The 25,178-nt window shown below is 40.2% G+C and overlaps 1 non-coding gene across 1 annotated transcript; it reads right to left on the bottom strand.

The window, feature by feature from the left end:
• Positions 1-618: 618 nt before the first annotated feature.
• Positions 619-690, bottom strand: TRNAC-ACA. The gene has a single exon. It is a non-coding gene; the product is annotated as a tRNA-Cys (tRNA).
• Positions 691-25,178: the final 24,488 nt, after the last annotated feature.

Genomic DNA, 25,178 nt, shown 5'->3' with positions numbered 1-25,178 from the left:
CTCCAGGCAGGAATACTGGAGTGGGTTACCATCCTATCATCCGCCAATCCCCAAATACTTTCATATGTGTTTCCTGCAATATATATATATATATATGTATTTATAAATATATATTACATATAAATAGATATTAAATATAGTAAAACATATAAATATTTTTATTTTTATTTATTTATATATTTTATATCAAATTTTATACATCATATAGAAATATTTTATATATTATAAATATTATATATATAACTATTGTGTTTTACATATATATATAACACAAAATAATAGTTAATGTTATCCTGGAAAGTTATATAACCACCAAAATCAGGAAATTGACATCCTAATCCCCAGTTGTTCAGTTGTTAAGTCATGTTCAACTCTATGTGACCCCCTGGACTGCAGTACTCCAGGCTTCCCTGTCCTTCACCATCTCTTGGAGTTTACCCAGACCCTGTTCAAATTTTGCCATTTGTCCTAATAATGTCCTTCACAGTGAAGTGAAGTCACTCAGTCGTGTCTGACTCTTTGCAACCCCATGGACTGTAGCCTACCAGGCTCCTCGGCCTATGGGATTTTCCAGGCAAGAGTACTGGAGTGGGTTGCCATTTCCTTCTCCAGGGGATCTTCCCGACCCAGGGATCGAACCCGGGTCTTCTGCATTGTAGGCAGATGCTTTACCATCTGAGCTACCAGGGAAGCCCGTCCTTCACAGTAGAAGGATACAATTCAGAATCAAGTTCTCCATGCCCTTGTTGTGTCTCCTTATTCTCTTTTAATCTGGGAACAGTTCCTCCTCTGGCCTTGACTTTCATGACCTTGTTAACTTAATTAATAGAGCCTCATTATTCTGTAAAATCTCCTTCAACCAGAGGTGTCTGATGTTTGTGCATCTTTGGTAGATGCATCATGGAAAGGATGCTGTTATTACTATTGTATTTTTTCAGATAGCACATGATTTGATCTATCTCAGTACTGATAACATTCACTTGATTGAGCTTGTGCCTACCAGGCCCTCCATTGGAAAATACCTCATTTTTTGTCTTATAAGTCGTGTGTATTTTGTGGGGATTTTGACATTATGTAAATTTTCCATTGCTCATCAAAATTTCAATGTACTCACTTGGTAACCTCTAATGGTTTACACATGTTGTGTTGTAAACGGTTACCATCACTATCTGATGTGACAGGGATGCCCAGTGTGATCCAGGTGTCCCCTCCTGGGCTCCCAGGCCATCCCAGTAGAGTGAGCTTAGAAATACATGTGTGCATGTAATACATCCATTGAAATCTGCGTTTGTTCCTATATCCACCTATACTGAGAACCTCAACTCCACATAGATGCCTTTAACTCCAATCTGACCACTACAGGATTCTTTACAGTTTTATCTCTTTCTACTTAGTAATTCAACAGTACATGAACCATGAATTTCCAGATGTTCACACTGGATTTAGAAAATGCAGAAGAACTAGACGTCAAATTGCCAACATCTGCTGGATCATCAAAAAAGCAAGAGAGTTCCAGAGAAACATCTACTTCTGCTGTATTGACTATGCCAAAGCCTTTGACTGTGTGGATCACAACAAACGGTGGAAAATTCTTCAAGAGATGGGAATACCAGACCACCTTACCTGCCTCCTGAGACATCTGTATGCAGGTCAAGAAGCAATAGTTAGAACTGGACACGGAACAACAGACTGGTTCCAATTAGGGAAAGGAGTACGTCAAGGTTGTATACTGTCACCCTGCTTATGTAACTTATATGCAGAGCACATCACGCAAAATGCTGGGCTGGATGAAGCACAACCTGGAATCAAGATTGCTGGGAGAAATATCAATAACCTCAGATAGACAGATGATACCACCCTTATGGCAGAAAGTTAAAAAGAACTAAAGAGCCTCTTGATGAAAGTGAAAGAGGAGAGTGAAAAAGTTGGCTTAAAGCTCAATTCAGAAAACTAAGATCACGGTATCTCGTCCCATCACTTCATGACAAATAGATGAATAAACAATGGAAACAGTGAGAGACTTTATATTTGGAGGCTCCAAAATCACTGTAGATGGTGACTGCAGCCATGAAATTAAAAGATGCTTGCTTCTTGAAAGAAAAGCTATGACCAACCTAGACAGCATATTAAAAAGCAGAGACATTACTTTGCCAACAAAGGTTCATCTGGTCAAAGCTATGGTTTTTCCAGTAGTCACGGATGGATGTGAGATTTGGACTATAAAGAAAGCTGAGCACCAAAGAATTGATGCTTTTGAACTGTGGTGTTGGAGAAGACTCTTGAGAGCCCCTTGGACTGCAAGGAGATCCAACCAGTCCATCCTAAAGGAAATCAGTCCTGAATATTCATTGGAAGGACTGATGCTGAAGCTGAAACTCCAATATTTTGGCCACCTTATGTGAAGAACTGACTCATTGGAAGAGACCCTGATGCTGGGAAAGATTGAAGGCAGGAGGCGATGGGGATGACAGAGGATGAGATGGTTGGATGTATCACCGACTTGATGGACATGAATTTGAGCAAGCTTCAGGAATTGGTGATGGACAGGGAAGCCTGGCATGCTGAAGTCCATGGGGTCGCAAAGAGCCAGACATGACTGAGCGACTGAACTGAACTGAACTTAGTGATGTCTCCCTCGCTCTGATAGTGGGATATCTGACTGCCAATTATCCTTAATGTATTTATTTATTTGAGCAACACCCCATATATGACTGGGCTTCCCTGGTGGCTCAGACAGTAAAGAATCCGTCTGCAATGCGGGAGACCTAGGTTTGATCCCTGGGTTGGTAAGATCCCCTGGAGGAGGGCATGGCAACCCATGTCAGTATTCTTGCCTGGAGAATCCCCACGGGCAGAGGAGCCTGGCAGGCTACAGTCCATGGGGGTGGCAAAGAGTCAGACACAGCTGAGCGACTAAGCATGACACAGCATAGACTTATATAACTAATCTCCTCTCCTCTATGGACACCCTCATCACCCTACTCAGCTTTGCCACCAGACAGACTGACACTCCCCCACATGGGGACTCCCTCCTTCCCGGGCCCGGCTCTGACACAGGCAAACCAGGCCAGGCAGCCCCTGTGCAGATGGCTTTCTCACGCTGCTGCAGGGAAGCCCCCTGACCCTCCTCGAGATGCCACAGAACCCCAAGCTGTACGCAGGGTGGATACTCGGTCACCTCAGTCTGGGCCACCTTGGCTAGGACCTGCCCGCCCCAGCATGGATGCCTATCTTGCCCTGATAGCTTTAAAACTGGACTGCTCAGGAAGAAAAGGGGAAGAAGAGGTAGCAGAGATTTTTAACATGCATATTAACAAATTGTAAAATAATCCTATTGTTACCAATGATCCTTTTGTTACCAACCAGGGTTCTTGGCCTCCTTAATCAATAGAAATTGAAAGAGGCCAGACAGGAAATTCAGGCAAGGCTTTACTGGGGTTCTGGCTGCAGCAGGAGGGAGAGAAAGGGCAGATCTCAGTTGCCAGTACCTGGGAAGTATCTGGCTATAGCGTATTTTATTCTGGATGTGTATATATCTTCAGAAATGCTCTGTAAATAAAAGTAGAGTTAGACATCAGTTTGGCAGAAACCAACACAACTCTGAAAAGCAATCATTCTTCAGTTAAAAAATAAATAATTTTTTTAAATGTAGAGTTAGAATTTCTGGGAGCATTTCATGAAAAGGGTGTAATCTCTCACCTACAGTCATCTCTTGGTATCCATGTGGCATTGGTTCCATGGCCTACCATGGCTACCAGAATCAGCAAGTGCTCAAGTCCTTTGGATTAATGGTGTGGTATTTGCATACAACCTGCTCACATGTGTGTGTGCTCAGTTGCTCAGCTGTGTCCGACTCTTTGCTACTCCATGAACTGTAGCCCCCCAGGCTCTTGTGTCCATGGGATTCTCCAGGCAAGAATACTGGAGTGGGTTGCCATTTCCTCCTCCAGGGAATCTTCCCGATCCAGGGATTGAACCCAGGTCTCCTACTTTGGCAGGCAGATTCTTTACCACTGAGGCTCCACTCTGTACATTTTAAATTATCTCTAGATTACTTATGTGGCTTGCCAGGTGCAGGAGACTTTAGAGATGCAAGTTCCCTGGGTTGGGAAGATCCGCTGGAGGAGGAAATGGTAACCCGCTCCAGTATTCTTGCCTGGAGAATCCCATGGACAGAGGAGCCTGGCAGGATACAGTCCATAGAGTTGCAGAGTTGGACACAACTGAAGTGACTTAGCATGCATGCACAGATTACTTATACTACCTGCTGCTGCTGCTAAGTCGCTTCAGTCGTGTCCGACTCTGTGCGACCCCATAGACGTCAGCCCACCAGGCTCCCCCGTCCCTAGGATTCTCCAGGCAAGAACACTGGAGTGGGTTGCCATTTCCTTCTCCAACTTATACTACCTAATACAATGCAAATGTTATGGAAAGAATAGTGAATACAATGTAAATGCTATATAAAAAATTGCTGGCACACAGCAAATTCAAATTTAATTTTTTGGAACTTTCTGGATTTTTTAAAAATATTTTTGATCTACAGATGGTTGAATCTGTGGTTATAGAACCTATGGATACTGAGGGATGACTATATAAATAATTGCATACATACAAAAGAATTAAATACTGTCTCTTATGTTCTATGAAAATTTTAATTTGATAAAATAGCTAGAAGAATAGAAGATCCCAGGCAATTTCTACCAAAAATTAGACATAGTACTGGAAATTCTGAACAGGTAAGCCATTCCAAGTCTAGATCAGAGAAGGAACATTTTACTCTAAAGATACTGGGACTTCTGCATGGACCCTGACTTTTGAGAAAACTGAACCTGGACAGATCCTGCCAACATTGGAGATAACAGAAAAACAAGCAAATCAACAAAGCATATGGACTAATAAAATATTTTATTGCAAGGGAAAGAAAATATTACTCTGAATACACAGGAGAATACACATTGAAAATTATTTTCTATAGGAAACAGAATATATTTTTACTGTGGTAAAAGATACATAATATAAAATGTATCATTGTAATCATTTTTAAGTGTACAATTCAGTGGCATTGAGTACATTCATATTGTTATACAGCACAGAACATATTTTTGTATTCCTTTACAGTACCTTCCCCCCAAAAAAAATTTACAAAGAGGTAGCTTCTGAGAATTTTTTTTTTTAATGCAGGAAGCCAATAGAACAGAATATAACACAGGGAACTCTGCTCAATATTCTGTAACACCATAAATGGAAAAACGATTTGAAAAAGAGTAGATACACATATATCTATAACTGAATAACTTCTCCGTATGCCTGAAACTAACAACTCTACTCCAATATAAAGTTGAAAAATAATTTTAAAGAGAACAAATTGGAACAAAAAAACAAAAGGGAAGTGGTTAAAAACTAAAAAGTAATACAAGTTTTAATGGAATGGCATTAAAATTCATATTGAAGGCAGTAAAAAACAAAACTTATTAAAGAAGAAATCCATTCAGAGGTGTGGAGGACAAACCGGAGAAAGGTTCCCAGAACAAAAAAGAAAGATGTATGAAATATTAACATTGAGAGAGGTGGTAACAGAAACAAAAGAAAGAAGTTGATTGATCTAAGGCAATCTAGGCAGCCCTACCCATCATAGTGATTGGTTCAGAACAGACATGTGACCCATGATTACCCAATGAGAGTGAAACAGAATATTTTAAAACACAAATCTATGTTCATAAAGTTATAGTGAAACAAAAACAGCAAAGAAAGATTAAAAATACAAAAAAACAGCAATGATAAATTTTTGAGATTGAGGAGGACTTTTCCTGTTGTCTCAGAATTTGTTTAGAGCCCAAAAGCTGAGTATAATAGGAGCCAAGTATTGCCAAATTCTAAAGAGAGCCATAAGTAGCTCACATATGCTTCCAGGGCTTATAAGACACCCTCACCTGCTTGCCCCAACTTGCTTACATAAAGAAAAATGAGCAACTCACAGGAGGCTTAGTTGAATTTTGAGTGATTTTAGAGGAGGTGTCATTAGGAAAGTGTGCTGAGGCTTTTCTTTCCCCTTGTGAAGGAGGGGAGGGAGTATAAGCCCCCAACTCCATGAAAATAATCTAGAAAGATTGTGAGTGCCTTTAAGAAGAGGAGCCCTTAAAAAAAAAAAGAAGAAGAGGAGACCTTTCTGTTTTGTAAGTAACTATCATAACATGGTTAATCAGCTATACCCCAACATAAAATAAAAAAATTTAAAAAAAAAAAAAGAGGAGACTTGCATCTCAGTCTCCTGTCCGGTACTCAAACTTGCTAAACTGCGGAAACTTGTAAACCCCTCCTGGTGTTGACATCAGAGCAGAGGAGCAAGAGGAGAAGTTCTTTGAAGTCTGACATGCATCCCAGGGAGTTGAGGGCATCCCTGACGGCTCAGATGGTAAAGAATCTGCGTGCAATGCAAGAGACCCGGATTCAATCCCTGGGTCGGGAAGATCCCTGGAGAAGGGAATGGCTACCCACTCCAGTATTCTTGCCTGGAGAATTCCATGGACAGAGGAGCTTGGTGGCTACAGTCCGTGGAGTCACAGAGTTGGACATGACTGAGCGACTAACACTTTCACCAGGGAGTGAAAGAAAAGTGTGTGGTGCTTCTCTGAAGAATTCTGAGAGCCGGAGTCTGGCTGGAGGAGCGTGGAAGGAGTAAGAAGAGACGCAGCTGAGTGGCAGAATAAGAGTGAGAATTTTCTCTGGGTCAGGAGGACCTGGGAAGGCAGGCAGGCTTGACATTGTTAAAGAGAGTCCTCCAAAGAGAGTTGCTTTCTAGGGTGAGGAAACCCAACAGGAAGAAGTGTGCTGCTGGGGTAACAGTTTGGGGCAGGGGTCCTAAGACGACAGCAGAGTTATGCAGTGGGTCTCTGACAGTTCATTTTATGTGTCAACGTGGATGGGCCACATTACCCAGGTATTTGATCAAACACTCTTCTAGATGTTTCTGCAAAGTTTTTCTTTTGACAAAACAAGCATTTAAATCAGTCAACTTTGAAGCAAAGCAGATTAGTCTCCACAATGTAGGTGGGCATCATCTAATCAGTTGAAGACCTTAACAGAACAGAGACTGGCCTCCTCCAAGAAAGAAGGAATTCTGCCATCAGACTGCATTGGCACTTGAACTGAAACCTCAGTTCTTCCCTGGGTCTCTAGACCCAGTCGGTCCACCCTGCGGAGTTGGGGCTCACCATCCTCCTCAATCACGTGAGCCCATTTGTAAAATCAATCAATCAGTCCCTCATATTTGCTCATTCTCTCTTCCCCCTCCCTTCTTACATGCGCACACACACACACACACACACACACACACACATCTTATTGATCTGTTTCTCTGGAGAATCCTGCCTAGTACAGGGTACTATCACACAGAAAGTATCTAAGCCAGGTGGTGTGAACCAAGAGATTACTATAACACAAGATCAGCTTTTTTTTATTTTTAAGTTTTTTGATTTTTCTCTTATTGCTTCTCCTATGCACACACCCCCACCCTACCCCAGAAGACCCACAAAATGAAGAGAAGAGGAGAAAATAATGAGGAAAAAAATCGATGCTGCCTGTTATCAGTGTCCCCTCAGTGTCCTGAGCTTAGGGTTCTTTGGATGGAGATGGGGGTGCCTGGGGAAAGCCACAAATGGATGAGGAATTAGAGTTTTACCTTAGACTGAAATGAACACTGTTGTCATTTCATCAGAGAGACAGGGAGAGAAATATGCAGGACATGTTTAAAGGCAGAGACCCGAGAGAAATAAAACTGTTCTTAATTGTCTCCCAAGTATTTCACAGATTTCAATAAACCAGTTACTCCTAGGTCAGAAAAATACCAAAATGTAGGGGAAGGAAAAAGGAGGAAAACAAAGAAGAAAAAGAGAGCTTAAGAAGGAAGGGAAAAAAGATATCAATAAGCTAGTGAAGCAATATAATTACCAAAGTAGGAAGAGGTCAAGGCAAAAAGTCATTAAAATGGACTATGGATCACTATATGTTAATTAAGGTATAACTCACAATAAAATTGGAACAGACATGAACCTAATAAATTAAGTAATAAAGCATAGATATGAATAAAAAATGGAAGTAGGGGAAATGTAATCTTCTAAAACTGATTCTAAAAATATTAGCCTGAAGAGGTCAATAGCCACAGAAGAAATTGAAAAAGTTATCAAATAATCATTTTCCATAACAGGTCTAAGTTATTTCACAGCTACATATCCAAATACCTGAAGGAACAGATAATCCTTAGGCTACTTAATTTTTGCAGTGCAAAGAAAAAGATGAAAAGTGACCCAATTCATTTTGTGAATCTAGCATAACCAACTCTGACCCTAAAACCTAACAAAAATGTGTTAAACAAGAAATCTATATATTAGTCTCATTTTAGGCATGCTAATTCTAAATAAAAAGACTAGCAAATTCAATCCAGTTGAACTTTATAAGAATAACCACCTATGATCAAATAGAATGTATCACAAAATGTAAAAATTGTTAAATATTAAGAAATTAAAAATATCAAACCAATAATGCAGCAGGACATAAACCATAAGATCATGACAGCATATGCAGAATAGGTATTTAATAAAATTCCAAACTTGTCACTAACAATCTGTCTTAAGCTTAGAGCTAATGCATTCAACAATGAGATATTAGAGGTAACCCCATTAAAATAAGAAGAAAGTGTATGAATTCATATCATCACCATTATTTAATCTTCTGGAGGCTTTAGCCAGTATAAGACTCAGAACAGGAAGTAAGAGACATAAACCTTAGGGAAAAAAGAAATCTTTCTTTGTAGACCAGAAATAATAATATGTCTAACATTTCCAAGTGGATCAATTGAAAATTTAATGCAACATAAACACATAAAAATCTATCATGTTTAGGTATGGCAGTAATAACTAGATAGAAAACATAATTTAAAATTCCCTTTGAATATTACAGCAAGAAAAACAAAACATGTAATACCTAGGAATAAACTTTTAAAAATAGGACTTGCCTGAAAAAGAACTAAATCTTACTAACAGACTTTCTTGTATAAAAATCACATTGAAAAATAAAAAAGAAAATAACACTCCTCAACCAAACACATGATCATTACAGAGAAAAGGTAAATCCTAAACACATATTTTTAAAAGTAAACCTCATCAGTAATCAAAGAGAGGTAGATTAAAGCAAAAATGACACCATTTTTCACCTAGCAAATTAAATTTTTTTGGTTTATTTCAGTTCAGTCGCTCAGTCATGTCCGACTCTTTGCGATCCCATGGACTGTAGCACGCCAGGCCTCCCTGTCCATCACCAACTCCCAGAGTTTACCCAAACTCATGTCCATTGAGTCGGTGATACCATCCAATGATCTCATCCTGTGTCATCCCCTTCTCCTCCTGCCTTCAATCTTTCCTAGCATCAGGGTCTTTTCCAATGAGTCAGTTCTTTGCGTCAGGTGGCCAAAGTATTGGAGCTTCAGCTTCAGCATCAGTCCTTCCAATGAACACCCAGGACTGATCTCCTTTAGATGGACTGGTTGGATCTCCTTGCAGTCCAAGGGACTCTCAAGAGTCTTCTCCAACACCATAGTTCAAAAGCATCAATTCTTTGGTGCTCAGTTTTCTTTATAGTCCAACTCTCACATTCATACACGACTACTGGAAAAACCATAGCCTTGATTAGACAGACCTTTGTTGGTAAAATAATGTCTCTGCTTTTTAATATGCTGTCTAGGTTGGTCATAACTTTCCTTCCAAGGAGTAAGCGTCTTTTAATTTCATGGCTGCAATCACCATCTGCAGTGATTTTGGAGCCCAGAAAAATAAAGTCAGCCACTGTTTCCACTGTTTCCCCATCTAGTTCCCATGAAGTGATGGGACTGGATGCCATGATCTTAGTTTTCTGAAGTTGAGCTTTAAGCCAACTTTTTTACTCTCCACTTTCACTTTCATCAAGAGGCTTTTTAGTTCCTCTTCACTTTCTGCCATAAGTGTGGTGTCATCTGCATATCTGAGGTTATTGATATTTCTCCCGGCAATCTTGATTCCAGGTTGTGCTTCCTCCAGGCCAGCGTTTCTCATGATGTACTCTGCATATAAGTTAAATAAGCAGGGTGACAATATACAGTCTTGACGGACTCCTTTTCCTACTTAAGTCTCTGTTTTTAATGGAACCACCCAATACCGACAAGAGTGAGGTAAGGTAGATACTTTTGTGCTTTTACACACTGCTGGTACCATATAGTTGCAACAATTTCTCTGAAAAACAACTTGTCCATGTATATCATTAACATTAGTTATGATATTACATTTGAACCTAGTAACTCTCCTTTCAGGGATCCTTAGGGAAATATTTGGATATATCAACAATCATTTGTTCCAAGGTGTTCACAGCAACATTGAACCAAATAAAAGGGATGAGGGTAAGTAAATTATAACATTAGAAAAACAATGAGGCACATTATATCTTTACATATTATTTTAATGGTTTTGTAATATTTCAGTGTATACCATTTATAAATATATGTATAAATTTACCATGAAAAATGATGTCTGCAAAGTTTTGGGAACTACTTACTATTATATTGTGAAGCCCCCCAAAAAAATCAGGATATAGAATCATATCAGTAACAATTTATGTAATCTTAACTTATTTTAAAAAATGAAAATATAGTGATCAAAAATAAATATGTCCAAATACTGTGAAAAATAGCTGTCTTGGTGCTGAAGTTAAAGGTAATTCTTCTGCTTTTTCATGCGTTTTGATATTAAAAATTTAAGAATATATAGTGTACTTAAAAGGAAAAATAACTTACAAGCATTCATAACGGGGTTGATTGATGGATGGCTTCAGGGTGTCCATGGCTTAGCTAAGACTGCAAATACATTTTTTATGCTACTGAATTTTCTTGGAGAGAGAGTGATAGTTTCAAAGGGCTTCATCATCCCAGAATTAGAAGCTGCTGATTTAAAACTTTTAGGAAGTGATTTAGAAGGGTCATTATTATATATTGACCACGTTCCAGATTTGCCACCCCCACATTCATATTAAAGGGTTAGATATTTTAAACATCATTATTTTCAAAACTAAGCCAGAAAAATTTTACTTGTCTTATATTCAAATGGAAAACTCTCAAGATATTCATGAGTATCTTTCTCATTTAAATTATAAACACTACTAAAACTGTAATGCCATAAATATTTATTGAGCATCTAGATAAGCAGGGTCCCATGAAGCATGAAATGCTTTTTCTAATAAGAACTCCAAGTTCAAGGTACAGTGAAATAAGGAATATATATGACACCTTCACATGATTTGTTTATTTATGTATGCTTATATGTGTGTGCACATCAGTTCTGGGGGTCTTATTTTTATTCATGTATTCTTTTGTTAAAAAAAATATTTAAGGACGCTTACCAAAATAAATATAACATAGAATGAAATGTAAAATAAGTAGGTGAGTCAATTGGGACAAAGGCTAAAATGAGGTAGAAAAGGTAAGATGAAGCCAAGAACAAGGTCAGTACTCCTAGTTCATGCCAAAGTTTCAAGTTCCCTTGTAGTCTAAACAAGAAGGTAAACATGATCTGTTACATGATTCTTTGTGCCTGAAAGATAAAAAGAAACCAGTTACTCAGGAGAAGCCCAACTATTGCAAATTGTATCACCAAAGGGAAAGTTCTCCCATGGGCCTTTATAAAGAGGACATTGTGATATAATAAGCAACATCTTCTCAAGGTCAAATAAAGAACAACAACCTGATGTAAAATACACAGGGAGATATGTGGGTTGTACCAGGCATCATTGAAGAGCTCTTCTGTGACCACCTACTCGAAATCACAATTCCCCAACCCCCTTCCTAGCTTCTTTTGTTCCTGTAGCACTATCATCAATGAGACTTTATCTTTTTTAAAATCTCTCTCTCCCTCCATTAACTTAAATATAAATTCAATGAAGGCAGACATTTTGGTCTATCTCATTCATCCACATTCCCAGGCTTCAAAAGAATTTCTAACACATAGAAGTTGTTCAATATATATTTATTGAATGAGTGAATTCATGAATTATCATCATATAATTAATAGTGAGTAGTATCATTATTACTATCAACATGCCATTGTCATTAGCAGGATTCACAGAACTCTTTTGCATTATATTCTTCAAGATGAACAGAGGATAAAATTAAAACACAATTTTGTAAAAGCCATTTTATGAAAGTCAGATAATGTAGCATAAGAATGTAGCTTTCAGCAGTCAAGATATGAATTTCAAAACATCTAAAGGAATCAATAAACTGCATGTTTTTAGACAATCCTTCTTAAATAAGAATTTGATAATTATGATGAAACTACAAGTTGGGGTTATATTTCCTGAAAACAGTTGGAAAACAGCTATTCTATGTTCCTTCAAAGGACACAGCTGTATGGTTTGATTCAGCTAAGCTGGGTTAGGAAATAGAGCAAAGAATCTAAAAATGAGGTATTCCTGAAAGTAAGTTTTGATACTTGTAGAGACAGGCCAAGAGATAAACCCCAGCCAGAACCAAGACCTTTTTCAGAAAGAGATTAGATTCCCATGTTAACATAAAGACATTTATATGATGTTGGTGCCAAATGGATAGATTCATAGCCCTAAAAGATTTTCAGCTAGAAAAAATTTAAAGCAGAACACCCAAAAGTTCATCTGAGCCACATGACATCTTAGTGAAACTCCCAGAAAGTAACATAACATTTCAGTATATTATAATCATGAAATATACACTTCATTAAGCAAATAAGTTAGCTTGATAGATAGGCCTGTTTTCCATAAGGAATTTAAATATGGAGAGATGTTTACATATTTGAGAATATTAATTCGATAAACAACGTTCTGTAGTGATTCTTCCTGAAACTGTTATATAACAGAATCAGTTGTCAGTTCAAATCAGTCCTGGTTGTCGATAATAAAACCATATATCAAGCGTCCAGGAGAATCTTTTTCTTGCTCTCAGGGCTTAGAGATACAGAGATGGCCACTGAGTTCAACTTGAACAGGTCCTTTTCTTTTTAAGTGAGTGAGAGGAACCATAACACCTCTCTTTTACTCCTGCCAGATATTGTTTGATTCATAAAAGCCCATGCACCTGACTCTCACTGACAGCTAATTCCCAGTGATGCACAGTGGGAGGTGATGTGTATCTATGGTGGATGCTGAGGTGTGCCTCCAGGTGCCCCTTGAGGACTGAAGGATTTATGACCCCAACTCCTGGAAGTTCTGCCCACAGCCTCAGCTGTCAGCCTCTTTGGGAATCCGCTGAGGCAATGGGTGCCTGGCCCAAGTGCACAGTAACCCCTGGGCTCCCCTGCAGTGCTCTCTTGGGCTGTCCATCTCTGCATGTCCAAATCCAGCCTGCCCATAAGGCCCTGCTCAAATACTACCCTCTTCCAGAGGCCTCTCCAGATTCTTTGCTTTTCTAAATGTTCTTTTCTTTTCTTAATGACCATGCTCCCTCCCTGGGTAGGGTTGCCAGGTAGAATACAGGACACCCTGTGAAATTTGAATGCCAGGTCAACAGCAAATAGTTTTTCATAAAGCCATGTCCCAAATATTATATGGGATACACTTGGACTAAAAAACTAGTCATTTTGATCTGAAATTCAAATGTAACTGAGCATTGCGTATTTTTATTTGCTAAATCTAGCATCCTTATGTCCAGGCAGCCAGAATCCCATAACTGTTCTACACAGAAGGATAAAGGCCCAGTCTCCTTGCCCCAGCACGGGAGAGTTCTGAGGGGTCTTCCCAGTTTCAGAGTTCCCCTGGGGGATAGTTGATGTTTTCTATTGAGGCTGTATCTAAGTCTAGCTTCTCCCTCTGCCCAATCCTGCTTCTTTGTCTACATTGGTCATTAATCCCAAGTGTTAGTAGTTCAGTCATGTCCAACTCTTTGTGATCTCATGGATTGTAACCCACCAGGCTTCTCTGTCCATGGAGTTCTCCAGGCAAGACTATTGGAATGGGTAGCCATTTCCTTCTCCAGGGGAACTTCCGGACCCAGGGATAGAACCTGGGTCTCCTGCATTAGACGCAGATTCTTTACCATCTGAGTCACCAGGGAAGCTGATTAATCCCAAACAGGCCCCCTAATAAATTTCCTGCATAAGCAGACTCTCCCTCCTAGGGTCCACTTCCTGGAAACTCAACTTGAAACTGGGCCTGAGGATGAATAGAGTGGTTTGGCTCAAAAACAAGGTGAATGACTAAGAGAGGTGGCGAGTGGCCTGGAGAGAAAGATTCAGGTCAAGTTATGAAGAGTATACACAAACACTGTATATGGTTGAATATTGCAAGACGGACTAGTTCAAAAGACACACTTGACCTTATAGTTTAGAAGTTAGTATCTGGAAAATCCCAGTCGTTTGTGACTGCCGTGGTGGGGGTGGGGGCTGTGGAAATGGAGGTCAAGTGGTGAGGAGTGTTTACTTTCGTCTCATGAGTGCTTCCTGCGCTTTTCTGCCAAGGCAGGGTGAACCTCCGTGGTCTGTGGTGGCATAAAATTCCGTTGAGGTCTTTTCTTCAAATACTGCAAACCGTGACTTCTGTTTCATCATTTATTGCATTGCATATTAAAAACTATTTTTCCAAAGTTATTCCGTTAACTGACTTCCAGGAAGATGTCCTGGAAGCTACACGTCATGTAGCTTCATATACTTCACAGAGCCAGTCACTCACACCTAAGGGCATTTGTACCCCCGGGTGAGTGGCACTGCCTTTAAGAGGTTTGTTTCTCTCCTTTCCTCCAGGGTCTATTCTAAGGAAAGTTATGTAAGCCTCTCTTGAGTCCAGAATCTCTTTCTCCCTCTAGCTTTCTCCTGGCTAAAAGTTTCTGTTCGTGTGAAGAAAAAAACTCTACCATGGCAGCTCATCCCAACTCCCCACTGCTTCTCCACACGGACTCCAGACTTCTTTAATGGGCACACGGTGCCTGAGGTTGATGTATATCTTTTGTCTAGGTTGCCCCTAGCAACACTTGATAACTAGATTCTAAAATTATATTTAAAGATATCAGATCAGAAGCTGATATAGCCCCCAAATATAATTGAGTGGTATTATTGCCACATAAGTTGGGGCCAGTTCACCTCAACATACTGTCTGCCACATGCCCACACAGAAGTTTGTGAAGTTTGACATTTTACTAGGTAGACAGGAGCACAGTTATGGGGAAACCTGGAGTTTTCCCCATGATACAATCTTCATTCCAGATTACCTATAAAAATCTTCATTTGAAATTTCTGGCTTCCACAAAGCCGGTACTCTGTGACAACCTAGAGGGATGAGATGGGGAGGGAGGTAGGAGGGAGGTTTAAGAGGGAGGGGGCTTGTGTATGCCTGTGGCAGAAACCATCACAATATTGTAAAGTAATTATTCTCCAGTTAAAAATAAAATAAATTCTGGGTTCCATGACTACTTCTTTCAGGTCCCAAATGTTACTACTTCTCCATCTAAAGAGAAGTCCATTCACCCCCACCTCATGTTTTCTCTTGTGAAATCAAATCTCCAGGTATCATTTTTGTTGCTACTGTAACAAATTACCACAAACGTGTTGATCCCTAGGTTGGTTTGATCCCTGGGTAGGGAAGGTCCCCTGGAGAAGGAAATACCAACCCACTCCAGTCTTCTCCCCTGGGAAATCCCACGGATAGAGGAGCCTGGCAGGCTACAGTCCATGGGGTTGCAAAAGGATCAGACATGACTAAGCGACTAAACAACAAGAAGAACTAGATAAAACAATGCACATGAATTATCTTGCAGTTCTGGAGGTCAGAACTGCCACACAGATCTCACTGGTTTAGCATCAAGGTGTCAGCAGCACTGCAATGTTCCCTTCCAGAGGCTGTAATTGATAATCCATTTCCTTGCCTCTTGCCACTTTGTCCATCTTCAAAACCAGCAACATAGCATCTCTCTGACTTGTTCCATCATCACATCTCTTTCTGCTCACAGCCTGTGAGGTTTCTTTTTTTATGAGTTTTTAAAAATTTGAACCATGTTTTTTAGTCTTTATTGAATTTGTTACAATATTGCTTCTGTTTTGTGGTTTGTTTGGTTTTTTTGGCCAAGAGGCATGTGGGGTCTTAGCTCCCTGACCAGGGATCGAACCTGCACCCCCTACACTGGAAGGCAAAGTCTTAACCACTAGACCACCAGGGAAGCCCTGGAAGTTTCTTTTAAGGACCTGTGTGACTAGATTGTACTCCACCCCAGATAACCCAGAAAAATATCTCCATCTCAAGGCCAAAAATTAATGACATCCACAGAATCCTGCTTGCCAAGTCTAGTAACATATTCATAAGCTCTGAGGACTTGGGGTGGGGGGCGTAAATGAAAATTATTCTATCACATCTGCCCATAGCAAAATATACTTCCTTATTCTCATCCTCATCCTATGGTAAGTCATTAAAGAAGACTCACAAATATTTGGAGAGTCTAAAAAATAAATTAAATACAAGTATATCAGGTAAGAAAAAATAAATTTACAGTGAGCCACACCAAGCTTCCCTTTCTGGACACGTGTACATTAGTCACTCAGTTGTAGCCAGCTCTTCGTGATCCCATGGACTGTAGCCCTCCAGACTCCTCTGTCTGTGAAATTCTCCAGGCAAGAATACTGGAGTGGGTTGCCATTTCCTTCTCCAGAGGATCTTCCCAACCCAGGGATTGAACCTAGGTCTCCTTCATTGCAGGCAGATTCTTTACCATCTGAGCTACCAGGGAAGCCTTCTGTGTATGATTCCCCATGAAAAGATGTTGGTTAGATGACCAAGATATAATTTCTCCTTGTACAAATCTATTCCCCAAATTCTGTGTCAGTTAATGCAATTTCTAGCAACACAACAACAATTAATCCTGCATCCTAGCTGTTCTTCTATGAAGACTAAGTTGCTGCAGAATTAACAAATTTTTTAACACTCATATTTCCTGAAGATGAAAAATAAATCAGAGTGTTCAGAGACTGTGAAATGAGTCCTGTGTTGATGTGAATTGTAGATAATTGTCTCGTATATAGGAGAGACAAATGTTAAAATAAATGTAACTTCAAACTCTGAGTCTTGGAAGTGACTTATTTCTACATGAAATAAATTTCTCTCATAATTGTATCAATGCAATATTTATAATCCTTGTTAAGTAGAAGTAGAAAAGGTACTTCCTTCTTCTGGAGCAGACAGAAAGGAAGAATGCTTACCTCTAATTACCTGTAAAATGTTAAGATAATCTTCCACTGGGGATATCATGAGAGTCCTAGAAAAAGAAATAGCATCATATTTATTTTATAGGGGAAAATACTCATCTATCTACTTCTCATGATGCAAAAGATATTGTTTCAAGCTCACTTCCAAACTCTCTACCTTTTTCAAATTTCTTGAGAAATCTACATGCAAATTCTTATGCAGCTTTTGAAACCAAATACAACCAAGATTTATCGGTTCTCCTTCCTCTGTGAAAATCTATTGTGCCTCTTTTTTTTTCTAAAAGACTTAAGAAAACCAACCTTAGTGGGCCTTCTAGACATTGTTAATACAAAGTTAGAGCGATCACTTCCAATAGACATCAGACACCTCCTCCCCTGAAACAGTCAGCGGCACCACCACCCCAAGGTCTTCTAGAACTGACAGGAAGCTAATGGAAACAGTGAAAACGAGTCTCAGAGAGGTGCTGACAAGAGAGAAGAAAGGAAAGTCACAGGGAAAATGAAGAACATGAAGAGGTCCCTCTAAAGACATCAGTGCCTACGGCAGGGCCTGGCAGGCCAGTCCACACTCAACAGGTATTTATTGAATGGTGGAGCTCTTTGTTATCAACTGAATAGCCTTCCCTAGAGCCATGAGCAACCTGCCACACAAAGATAGCATCCAGGGACAAGAATATCAGCAGGAAATGGGTTGGCAAGGTGGATGGCTTGAGACCTCTCTTTGTTCACAGCTCTGCCACAGCTAGATGTCTGACAGGGAAAATCACTTAAATGTCTGAATCTCTAATTCCTCAGCTGAAAAGTGAGGGGATTAGACTCTGATCTGTAAGATTCCTTCAAATCCAAAGTCTACAATCCCTAGGACACAAAAAAGGATGCAGTTACCACACAGTGTCTTGGCCTTGACCAGAAGTCAGGTTTTGCCTGTCTTCCCTCACACTCTCTGTGGCCGTGACCTCTGACCCTATCCTATTGTAGCTCCAGCCCTACCTTCCTTCGATCTCAAGGTCAGCCCATCATGGGACCACCAGCGTCAATAAGTTTAGTGACTGACCTGCACAGGGACCTAGAGAAAACCACTCTCCCCTCAACTTATATTCTCAAAGGTTTTTTGCTGTTGTTGTATATTATGGACCTATACTTTTTTCTTTATTTTGTTTTCATTTTGTTTTGTTTTTAGTATGGAAATAACCCTGTCAATAGATACATAAGCTGTTTCTTTGGCGTGGTAATATTGAGGTTACAAATAATAACCTGATGTACCTTCTCTCTGTTCCATGAAGAGATGCTGAACTCTAATCTTAGCTATCTATCTCACTGACTGTGGGCTATTAATCATCAAAAGACCAAGAGAAAGAATTTAGGTGTAACCCAAAGTCAGTCCTGGAAAAACATTCCCAAGAGCATTCTCCATTGCTGACGATAAGTTCTATCAGATGTACACAAAAGGAAAAGCCGTACCCATTTTTCTCTTCTCTTTCACTTAACCCTGGCGTAAAAGCAACAGATTCCTCACAAACAGACTGAAAAAATAAATCATTTACCACTTATAGGGCCAGATTCAAGAACAGAAAACATTTATGTAAGCCACTTCCTGAATATTCAGCTTTTAATGATAGCTACAAAGCCTCCTGAATGTTGTACCCTAAGGCTCCCTGAGGATCCTAAAACACAAACAAATGTAAATAATGGTCAGGAAGTCTTTCTAAATTGATTAACCTCCTTTAATTCTGACCTGTCCCTGAGATATGATCAAGTGAGCTCATTAGTAAAATCCCTTTTTAAATAAGTAACAGATGCTTTTTATTAAAACAGACAAGCAGATGGGTGGCATCACTCAGATCCACCATTCCACCTCATTTTTGCCACTCAACCAGTTACCATTATAAACACTCAATGAATTATATGGTTTCCTTAGGGTGGAAATGCAGGGGAGGAAAACAAGTTCTTGTTCGATGGACATGACTCCCTTTAAATAAATTCCAGAAGAAGAGGCTTTGGCTCATTAATTTTTAAATCTGCTAAAATGTTCAATTAGCAGCAAAGCACAACTTCCAAGTCTAGTTTGTCAACACAGAATCTGAGAACACAAATTTAAGGAGACATAAATCAGTAAGGTTGAATCCTCTAAATTAATAATCAATGAGTTCCTCCAGAACAAAAAGTGACTAAAGTCAAGGTATTTTCAAGAAAATATCTTGATAGTTATCAAATAATAAAAGTCTCTAGGGTTCTAACTGAACAGAAAACTTACTGACTTCCTTTCTATATACAACTTTGCTTAGGGTCATGAAGCCAAAGCCTTTCCATAAATGCAGGTACTAAGTCGGACTGGATGCAGCAATTCTCTAAGAAGATCACAGGACTTAAATCAGTAGTCCAGATATCCTGGGAAGTTGCTTTCTGGTGTGAAGCAGAAGTAAGATTTTGAAACCAACCAGCTTTAACATTATAAAATGATCTCTTTCCATCCCTAATTATATTTTAAGGGAAATAATTAATTGAGAGAATGAAATAAATTTCATCTTATTAGATAATGAAGGGCATTTTGCATCAAGCAATAAAATTGAACCTCCTGTAACAAGTCAAAACCATGATAATAACTTCAAATCAATTTATAAAATAAACCAAGGTGAGGGGGAGAAGTCCTTGAAGTAATGTCAGGCCAAATTGATATTTAGAATCCATAAAATTTATAAAGGGCATACATCAGCAGAGACATCGGGTATTTTCCTGTATCCAGTCTCAGTTTACATTTGAGTTTATTACAATGGAAAGGGGAGAAGTTCTTAATATCCTGCATAGATTATTAGATTAAATAGAAGGTGACCTCAAGTTAATTTCATCAGGTTACTTTATTCCTTCCCAAAACCAACCTGAAATAAGGCACAGTAGAAATGGGACTTTATGGGGATGGTTCTAAATGTTGAAAGGGAGGTCATTCAAAATGGGGAAGGGGGAGCAGAAGAAGGACACGGTCGCCAGGCAGCATCAGTGGAGCAGGGAGTGTGGAGAGGGAGGAAGTAGGTAGGTAGTCAAGATTAGTTTTCCCCAGATCCCTCATGGGGCTGGTTCCATGTGGAATGTTCCCAAATCTTTCTGCCCTATCCCCACCTGCCTTCCTTTCCTTAAGTTTAATTTGAGAGTTACTTCCCACCAGTGCTTATGTGAGGATAAGAGAAGACATCTCCCCCCAATTATCAAACACCACCCTCAAGGTAAAACAAATAGTTGTACGTGGCTTTATTTCCATTTTGCAAATTGCATTAAAATTGACCCAAAATTCTCCTCTCTGTAGCGGGGAATGAGGGAAACAGCCATCAAATATCTACTTCTAGCTCCTTTTCAACCCCGGCACTTGGTCAACCTATACCTTTCTAAGGTGGCAAGATACTGAAGTTAGCAAAACTATCCATAAACAGGGATATTTTTCTTTCAATCCCATCATTTCCAGAACCTACTAATGGCAAACACACATACAGATTTTTTAAAAGGTGAAAAACACATTAATAGATTTTGGATTTTCAAACCACTGGAAATAGGTGTGCCTACCAACGATTTACACCAAAAAAGATTCTGAACAGATATGTCCTTTTGAGAAACCCTTGTTAAGGAATGACCCTCAACATTGTGTGTGAAGGTCTCTCATTCATGTCCAACTCTTTGCAACCCCATGGACTGTATGTAACCCACCAGGCTCCTCTGTCCATAGGGATTCTCCAGGCAAGAATACTAGAGTGAGTTGCCATGCTCTCCTCCAGAGGATCTTCCCAACCCAGGGATCAAGCCCAGGTTTCCTGCCTTGCAGGCAGATTCTTTACCATCTGAGCTACTAGGGAAGCCCAGATTCTCAGCCAATGCTCTTAATGGCCTGAGACTAGTTCCTGCTACCAAATCTGTTAGGTCCTGTTGAGTCACCATCCATCCCTTGACAGACCACAGGGGTGTGGACACAAGTTCCCTCTTGCTTTTCTTAGAGGAGGAGGAGTTATAAGTTGGGAGTAATCAGTAGCAGTCTGCCTCAGTCATTGGGATTTCTGGCCCTGAAGCTCATCTGATGGCCGCAGGTATGCCTACTACAGTCCTGGTACCTCACCACTGAAATGTTGTGAAATGACAAGCCCGAAAACTCAAAAATGCCTTCCCTGGTGGCTCAGACGGTAAAGCATCTGCCTATAATTTGGGAAACCCAGGTTCAATCCCTGGGTCAGGAAGATCCTCTGGAGAAGGCAATGGCACCCCACTCCAGTACTCTTGCCTGGAAAATCCCATGGATGGAGACCGTGGTAGGCTACAGTCCATGGGGTCGCAAAGAGTCGGACACGACTGAGCGACTTCACTTCACTTTTTTTAGCAACCAGAGATTGTCAGTGGGTTGATGAAAAGGGATCTCCTTAAAAATAAGCATATATACAGAGCCCTTGACAGACCACAAATTATTTTCGTAGTTTAGATGACAGAATCCTCACAATCCTATGAGATGAGAAGGTAATTTTATCTCCATTTTAAAAAAAAAGAGACAGAGGCTCAAAAAAGTTAGATGGGATTTTTATAATTGTAGGATTGATATGTCATTGAGCCAGAACTTGAACCCAAGACTCCAGATTCCAAGGCTGAGTGTGCCTTTCAAGGTGCCACAGTGCCTGTCATATCAGAAATAAAGAAAGCTTAGTCTGGAAGCACAGCGCATACCAGTTGGCTTGCTTGACTCTTATATTTAATTGTATTTTTATCTTGTTACATGCTCTATATTTTTATATGTTGTCCCACATCCTTTGGGAGAGCACGGGAAAAGAAAACAATTAGAAGAGAAAGAGGAGAAGAGGGGAAGTGGAGAGGGCGGGAGAGAGGAGAACAGCTGGAGCCCAAATTCTCCATCTTCACTAAGCATTTTGTACTATTTACTTGTTGCAGATGATATTCTTATGAATATGGATATCATATTACTTCAAGATACTCATAGCTCATTGCTTTGGTTTTCTAAAAATGTGTTTATGTTCTAGTAAGTAAGACAAATAAGACTAACTGTTCTTATACATTTCTCAATTTAGAACTGTAAAATAAGTAAAGCAAGGGATAAAATTCATTTGTTTTATGCAAGTTCCCTACTAAGCACTTACCACTCTACATCGTAATTACATATTAGTCTATCTCCCCTAAGAGACATGTCACGCCTACCCATTACAGTATCCTGGCACATGGTAGTTGTCTAATAAATTTTTGTTGAATGAGTAAATATGATTAAAGCAAAGTCATGTATTACTCATGTGCCTAAAACTGACTCTCAGCTCTCTGGAATCTAGTATATAGACTTAATAAATATATATTAATAAAACTTATAAACATGCATATACAAATTATTGTCCAATAAAGTAAGGTGTGAAAAGTATTATTTAAGTGGCAGAGAAAAGTGTTATAGAAATTCCAAGAGGGGAGAGCTTTCTTTTAGGGGAGCACTCAGGCAAAGATTTACAGAAAAGGTAATCGTCACTAGCTGGAGGAAGCAGAGGACATGTGTTTCAAGCAGAGAAGACTTCACAGGAGCAAAGGAAAAGTGGGAAAAAGCAAATGAGTTTAGGAGTCAAGTTGGCTAAACAAGTCAGTTGAAATTGAGGGATGATGGGAAACAGTGATTGGTGTGAAAGACGTTGCTAGTTATTTCCCAACACCCATCAACCCCCTCTTCTTTAACATCAGAACCTTGATTTTAGCTGGTCCCCCCTTGCTGCCTCACTAAGAGATTACATTCCCATCCTTTCTAGAAGTTAGTTGTATCCATAGAACTATGTTTTGGCCAACAGAGTGTTATCTGAAGTGTCTTGTGGACTTCCAGTACAGCTCTGTAAATCCTACAGGGGCACACACGTCTCTTCCTCATGACATACCTAACACTCGTCTGCGTAGACTGAAGCTCTCACAGCCATTTTGGGCCATGAGGATGGAACACACAGCCTAAGGTTGGTGAGTGCTCAAAGAAGCCTTGGTCCCTGAGGATTTCATAGGGTCACATGTCAGGCCTGTACCACCTACTACTTATTTTACAAGAGAAAGAAAGAATTTCTACAAAGTTCAAGACTCTCGTTGCTGTTGGTTAGTCACTAAGTTTGTGACCCCATGGACTGTTAGCCCACCAGGCTCCTCTGTCCATGGGATTTTCCAGGCAAGAATACTGGAGTGGGTTGCCATTTCTTGCTTCAGGGGATCTTCCCGATCCAGGGATCTAACCCAGGTCTCCTGCCTTGGTACGTAGATTCTTTACCACTGAGCCACCAGGGAAACCCTCAAGAATTTCATACCAAATTTTAATGTTATGTGAAGCAAAACCTAATCCAAATTGATACGTTAAAAAAATGTGAGCACAACACATATACACACAGCCACGCTAGATAAAAATATAACCCTACTGCCTTTCATTGTTCAGCCAACTTTTCCACTTGTCACTTTTTGACTTTGCTAAACCCAGATGACACAGCTCTGCTACATTTAAGTAATGTTTACCACCAACACAGCCCCTGAGAAATCTTCTTCAATAGCATCGTCGAAAGCAATTTTCCAGCATCTGATTTTGGTGTAAATCATTAAGATTTTTGCTTTGGCATGCTGCAATTACAGCCAGGCAGGGCTGTAGCCTGGAATTAATCAAGAAATCGCAACCAGGTCAGCTTCAAAGGACTTCATTCCCGTGAGAGACAATGACAAGGGCAGGAGAAGGAGTGACCCCGAAACTTAACCGACAGGCAGAGAGCTGCTTTTTATCCCTAAGCAGGTATAATAAATACCAAAATCTAGATTGAAGGAGAGACAATTGTGCAGCAAGATAAATTTATTTGCAGAGCAAAATCTGGAGTCTTACTAAGTTCAGGAAAGATGGTTCTGTGGTAGGAGCTCCAGGGAGCATTAAAAAGGAACACACAGAAGTAGACAAAACAGAGTTTGGGAAAGGGTGGTGCTGATGAGAAACAGGAGCCGTATGATAGCAGCAATTAACCTGAAAGTGAGGAAATCAGTGGGCTGCCCAGGCGGCTCAGTGGTGCAGAATCCACCGGCAATTGCCAAAGATGCCGGAGACGAGAGCTTGATCCCTGGTTTGGGAAGGTCCCCTGGAGGAAGAAACGGCAACCCGCTCCAGTATTCTTGTCTGACCTGGTTGCGATTCCTTGATTAATTCCAAGAAAATCCCATGGACAGAGAAGCCTAGTGGGCTATAGTCCCATGGTGTCACAAAGAATTGGATACAACTGAGTGACTGAGCACACAAGAGGAGATGAGCAGATCCTGTCTGATTAGTCATCCAATTGCCCCCTTTCTGGGTGACCTGAGTGGCCCCAGAAGTTATTTCAACATTTGCCAGTGACTTGGAAAGTCCCCTTTGAGAAAAGTGGGGCTAACAGGAGCTCGGGGAAGGGCACATAGCTTCCTACTGACTGGACATGTCCCCGACTCAGTCCAACCTCGTTTTCTCATCCATTTCTGATCCTCTACCTCCATCTTCAGAAAGCTCAAGCAAAAAAAGCACTTCCGCATATATCTTTTGATGCTCATGGCACGTCCAGCAAGGAGCTGAGTCCCAAAGAGTTTCACTTCTTTGACAAGCACCACCGAGTGATTCGTTTTTACGAGTCTGCTCCAGGTGGCGCTGGTGGGGCGGCTGGAAAGTCAGAGGGAAGAAGGAGAGGAAGAGGGAGGGGAGCCCACGTGAGCAGTGGCAGAAGCCAGAGTACAAGGGACACTTGAGAAGAGCTGTTTGCTTTGGATGAGGATTTATTACCCAGAGAAGGAGGAGGTCAGAATGGAAAGGCTGTGGGGCTCAGATTGTGGAGGACACCTTCAAATGCCAGGCAGAGACCTGTGTTTTGATTCCATGGTCAATGTGAAGTCAGGGGGTATAGATTTATGCAGGCTAATCACATGCCTTCAGAACTGGCTTTAGGGAAACTAACCTGATTG

The sequence above is a fragment of the Cervus elaphus genome, chromosome 18 (genome assembly GCF_910594005.1).
Source record: "Cervus elaphus chromosome 18, mCerEla1.1, whole genome shotgun sequence".
In the NCBI taxonomy this organism is placed as follows: Eukaryota; Metazoa; Chordata; class Mammalia; order Artiodactyla; family Cervidae; genus Cervus; species Cervus elaphus.
This window is presented reverse-complemented; position numbering and strand designations above follow the sequence as displayed.